The following is a 6000-nucleotide window of genomic DNA, read 5'->3' on the forward strand; positions in this document are numbered from 1 at the left end:
CAAATCAAAACCACACTCAGATATCACCTCCTGCCAGTCAGAGTGGCCAAAATTAACAAATCAGGAGACTATAGATGCTGGAGAGGATGTGGAGAAACGGGAACCCTCTTGCACTGTTGGTGGGAATGCAAACTGGTACAGCCACTCTGGAAAACAGTGTGGAGGTTCCTCAGAAAATTAAAAGTAGACCTTCCCTATGACCCAGCAATAGCACTGCTAGGAATTTACCCAGGGGATATAGGAGTACTGATGCATAGGGGCACTTGTACCCCAATGTTTATAGCAGCACTCTCAACAATAGCCAAATTATGGAAAGAGCTTAAATGTCCATCAACTGATCAATGGATAAAAAAAATTGTTGTTTATATACACAATGAAGTACTACATGGCAATGAGAAAGAATGAAATATGGCCCTTTGTAGCAAAGTGGATGGAACTGGAGAGTGTGATGCTAAGTGAAATAAGCCATACAGAGAAAGACAGATACCATATGATTTCACTCTTCTGTGGATCCTGAGAAACTTAACAGAAACCCAAGGGGGAGGGGAAGAAAAAAAAAAAAAAGAGGTTAGAGTGGGAGAGAGCCAAAGCATAAGAGACTCTTTTTTTTTTTTTTTAATTTTTTTCAACGTTTATTTATTTTTGGGACAGAGAGAGACAGAGCATGAACGGGGGAGGGGCAGAGAGAGAGGGAGACACAGAATCGGAAACAGGCTCCAGGATCTGAGCCATCAGCCCAGAGACCGACGCGGGGCTCGAACTCACGGACCGCGAGATCGTGACCTGGCTGAAGTCGGACGCTTAACCGACTGCGCCACCCAGGCGCCCCCATAAGAGACTCTTAAAAACTGAGAACAAACTGAGGGTTGATGGGGGGTGGGAGGGAGGGGAGGGGGGTGATGGGTATTGAGGAGGGCACCTTTTGGGATGAGCACTGGGTGTGGTATGGAATCCAGTTTGACAATAAACTTCATATGATGAAGAAAAAAAAAGAGAATAAAAAAAAAAAAGCACATGGCAGATTAGCTGTGCTTCTAGACGCCAGGTGACTTCAAGAGTGTGATGTTTAGTAGGTACAAATCTATCTGTAACCTGTCATCAAGTAAAGCATCTAGGAATTGAAAGACAAAGTTAGGAGAGTAGGGGAGCAGAGGTGATTTGATGGCTGGAACATGACTGACCCCATGTCCAATGGAGCTGTTGAATGAAAAAGCACTCCGAGGCATGATTTCCCAAACTTGCCTGCTCACCGGTAAGACTTATGTGGGGCCTTTGACAGAAGTTCAGATCCCTGGGTACCATCTTACAACCACTAAATCAGTCTTTAGGGGTGACATTTTGATAATCTTTGTTTTTAACAAGTGGAGTGGTGAGTCTTAGGGTCAGGCAAAGTGGGAAATCGCCAATTTACAAGAGCACCGCTCCACAAGTTTAAGACTTGAATGATTTGGCATTAGGTTTCAAAAAGGCATTGCTTCTTGGAGTAAAAATTTCAGTAGAATTGAACTTTAAGAGAATTAAATCCCTGGCACCAGAGACAGAAGCCGTGACAGTTGTGGGTGTCCGGATCTGATGGTTGACCCAACAGGCATGTGCAAGCACATGTGTGAAGCAGTTGCCATGTCCTATTGGTTTTTCTCTCCCCAGATACAGGGGTGTTTTTTTATATCTGTTGCCCCTCTCCAGTCCTAGGACCCCTCTCCTCCCCTCTCCATGGCCAGTGATGGCTCTCCCTGCCTCTGGTGACTGCCCATGTGGACCTATCCCCCTGCCCCCACGACCATATTAATGTGCCTAAAGCCCATTTTCATCAAAGTCTTTTTTTGATTAAAACAAAATGGAACAAATAACCAAAGCCACCCCAGTCCACACACACACACACACACACACACACACACACACACACACGACCCTCCTTCGGTGTATCCCCAGTGCCTACAGAATTAAGTACAATCCTCTACATGGTACTCAAAATCTCAGTATGGCCCCAGACATCTTCCCAGCTTGACCTCTAGCACCTTCCCTACATGTAACACACGTGTGGCCGATGTGGACTGACAGCCATATCCCAAACATGTGCCCGGTTTTCCTGCTCCAGTGGCGGTGGCTGGTATGTGCCCTCCTCTTCGAAGTCTGTGTCCTATGCCTGCCTGTGTTTACAGAGCCTTTCTACCTCCGCCAACTCCATCAAACTTAATATGTCCCACTTCCTCTACCACACTCCATATATAATTCTACCCTGTTTTGTCTTGTGTTTTATTATGAGCTCCATGAGAACACGGTCTATATTTTAAGAAGCACCTTTTAATCTCTTACACTGCCAAATATGTGGGTGTACTGAAAAGACTGCAGCCATGTGACCAGAATCATGTGGCCATGGAGAAAAATGGTGTCTCTGTGACTTATTAGCTGAGAGACTTCTGAAGAGTTACTTAGCCTTTCTGAGCTTTTGTTCCTTTATTAGTACAGCAGTAATGATAATATCAACCCTAGAATATTGTGGTCAGGAACTGAATGTCTGTTAAAGTGTCTTTACTCAAAATAATTGCTCAGTGATGATTCATAGCTGTCCTTCCCTTCTTAATGCATATTTACTAGACTGTTTTAAGTATGCTATATAAAGCAGTAAATATTTATGGATCCACTTTTCTAGTTCCCGACTCTAGTTATCTCAAGTTGTTATACAGGTGCAAAAATCCTTTTCTTCTGTCTCCCCTACGAGGTGGTAACTTGGCCTGAAAAATATGGAAAGCACCAATTCCAAAGCCCTATCTTTTCTGGTCAGTCATGTGCATTTTTACAATAAACATTCTAAGGGCACCTGGGTGGCTCGGTTGGTTAAGCATCTGACTCTTGATTTCTGCTCAGGTCACGATCTCGTAGTTGGTGAGATCGAGCCCCGCATTAGTGCAGAGCCTGCTTGGGATCCTCTCTCCCCCATTCTGTCTACCTCTCTCTCTGCCCCTTCCTGGGGCTAGCACTCCCTCATGTATGCTCTCCCTCTCAAAATAAATAAACTTAAAAAAAATTCTACTTAAGCTGTTATTCTGGAAAACTGGAATTTCATTGGCAATCTCTGATCTAGTCGTGCACATGAGTTTCTAAAGGTAAATACCACCAACTTTAGAAGCTAGAAATATAAAGGCAGGGACATGAGTAAGAATGGTGGCACAATTCCATGACCAAGTGTCTGTGGTAGTTGGGACAAGGGCAGAGGACACCGGCAGGTAGAAGAGAGAGAACAGCCCATTGTTTAATGCTGATCAATGGCCATGTTTGTCATACTAATAAGAAGCATTAACTCCTAATTTCAGTTACTATTCAAATGTGGCTGGGGCGCCTGGGTAGCTCAGTCGGTTAAGCATCCACCTCTTGGTTTCAGCTCAGATCATGATCTCAAGGTCACGAGATACAGCCCCGCAATGTCCTCTGTGCTGAGCGTGGAGCCTTCTTAAGATTCTCCCCATCTCCCTCTGCCCCTCCCCTGCTTGCACACACTTGCACTACCTCTCTCTCAAAAGAAAGAAACATTTTTTAAAAAGAAGAAAAAAATGGGCTTTCAGAAATAGGGATAAGATATGGGCATACAGGTGTTTTACACATAGGACTTCACACCCCCAAATATAAGCTTGCTATGGAATTCTGCCGTCTATTCTCACGTTTGTCTAAACGAGCAAACAAGAAAACAAACGTCAGCCAGGACAGTGCAAAAAATGGTCATCTCATTCCATCAACAAAATTTCATTTCATTCAGCAAATATTTGAGTCCCTACCAAGAGCTGGCAATGAAAGCAAGAAGAAACAAGAGACATTCTCTTCCTTTGCGAAACTCACCGCACAAGAGAGAACACAGATAAATAACCAGCTATTTTAGAATAACCCTTGTAAGAGCAATGATAAAGATGGACACGGGGGACGACGGCAACTCCAGAGGAGGCCGCCTCAGTGCAATGGCTTCCAGGGGAGAGCTCTGATGTCTGAGTAGGAATTAACCAGGGAAGCAGAGGTGCAAGTAGTTTCCAGAAACAGAACTGTCACGAGCCAAGGCAGAGAGGTATGAGGGAGAGGACAGACTACTTCAATGTGGCAAGGGAGGGCTGCCGGAGATGATGCTGGAATGTGGTCTTGAATGTAACACTGTGAGTGAATCACGTGCGCTTATGACTTTTCCCTGTTTAAAAAACAAACACACAAACAAAAAAACAAACCTTGGTTCCTTAAGTGCATGCAAAATGTACTCTGTGGAGACAAAAGTTATTTCATTTTTAGTTCTGTTTGGCTGCCTATTTTTAAGAATAATTATACACCTTGGAGAGCATTACATGACAGAGAGACATAAATTTTGTACAAATGTCAATTACAGGTTGATCATAAATCAGGTAGCAATTACCTGCCTTTACCAGGGGATAGATAGTGGCAAAGGATGGAAAGTGCTGAACACCTGAAGATAAATCAACTCCTCTTCTGGGAGATGAGTTTATTCTTATTTCAAATCTAGGGTTATAGGGGAGCCTGGGTGTCTCAGTCGGTTAAGCATCCGACTTCGGCTCAGGTCGTGATCTCGCAGTCCGTGAGTTCGAGCCCCGCGTTGGGCTCTGTGCTGACAGCTCAGAGTCTGGAGCCTGTTTCAGATCCTGTCTCTCCCTCTCTCTCTGACCCTCCCCCGTTCATGCTCTGCTCTCTCTGTCTCAAAAATAAATAAACGTTAAAAAAAATTAAAAAGAAAATAAAATCTAGGGGTATAAAGTGTCTGGACACAGCTTGGGAGGGAGGAAGTGCTATGGAGCACCTCGAGGAGCCCCTTACTGGGGAAGAACTGAATCTCATTCCCTATCTCTTTTCTCTGGCAAACTCTCCGAGACTTTCAGTGCTGCCTCACATCGTGCTGTGATCTGTCAGGGGCCTGGACAGGTCAACAGTGGAGTGGGCCTCTGGAGTCTCAGCAGTCGAGTCTGGAATCAAAGCAGGTCTGCCCCTTTTCTGGGTGCAGCAAATACATAAGCACCACATTTAACAAGAGACAGCACTGTAGAGGGCAGCTGACTGACAGACAATTCGATTCTGTCTGAAAACACTGGGGGTTTCCACATCTGCTCTCGTATACCGACTCTGGGTGTCGGAGCATCTTTTCTCCAGCCATCCCGACAAGCTCTGGACTCAGAAGGTTCCTTTGCACCAGTTAAGCAAATCATCGCTTATCAGTGACTTTAGGTAACCTCCGGGTCCTTTAGATGACTTTCATTCTTCTTTGTCCTGGATATTTTAAAATGACAGGTAAAAATATCTATTCTCAGAGCTGTAGGAGATAAAAATGTTTGCCCTGAAGGGAATGAACTCTTGATTTAGCTAAGCTTCATTTAAAAAAGTACATCTGAAATAGAAATACCAGTATTATATGAAATTAAAATCTGACAAACTGCACTATGAAACAGTCTATTTTCTCTGCTGTATTACTTTTTTTGCAGAGTTTGTTTGTTTTGTTTTTTAAACAAGGTAAACTTGGTAAACTGGACAGAATAATGAAGACACCGAAAACAAAAATGTACTTAGTCTGAGACCATGGTCACGTCCTAAGAAGAAAGTGGTTCCTATTAGCAGGCAAGAAGAGACAAATGCTATTTTTCCTTCTCAATGGGACAATAAGGAAAGTGTATCTGGGCCTAATAGACCAAAAGACGGGCAATTTCTGCCAGATCTGGGAGGATTTCTGCTTACCTATTAGTTCTTCTTTATTAACCGATTAACTGCTATTCAACACTCTAGTGCAACTGCTTCATAAAACTCAATTCATCATCGCTACAAGATGGGCATTGTTGTTAGCCCCACTTCGCAAATGAAGGAACTAAGGCTCAGAGAGGCCAAGGAACCTACTTAAGGTCACACAGATATAAAGCTGCAGAACCCCTGTAGGTCTGACTTTCTTCTGCACTTTCATACTATCTGCTCTACTTGTCTCTAGTGACCATGCAAGCTCATTAAGAAGTGAGAAACCACCTCTAC

At 43.8% G+C, this 6000-nt stretch overlaps 1 protein-coding gene across 2 annotated transcripts in view; it reads right to left on the reverse strand.

Moving 5' to 3' along the window:
- Window positions 1-6000, reverse strand: part of FAR2 (fatty acyl-CoA reductase 2) — a 153061-nt gene that overhangs the window by 21051 nt on the left and 126010 nt on the right. The gene's annotated exons all lie outside the window — the stretch shown is intronic.

Source organism: Herpailurus yagouaroundi, unplaced genomic scaffold (genome assembly GCF_014898765.1).
Source record: "Herpailurus yagouaroundi ecotype Mexico unplaced genomic scaffold, PumYag 166, whole genome shotgun sequence".
In the NCBI taxonomy this organism is placed as follows: Eukaryota; Metazoa; Chordata; class Mammalia; order Carnivora; family Felidae; genus Herpailurus; species Herpailurus yagouaroundi.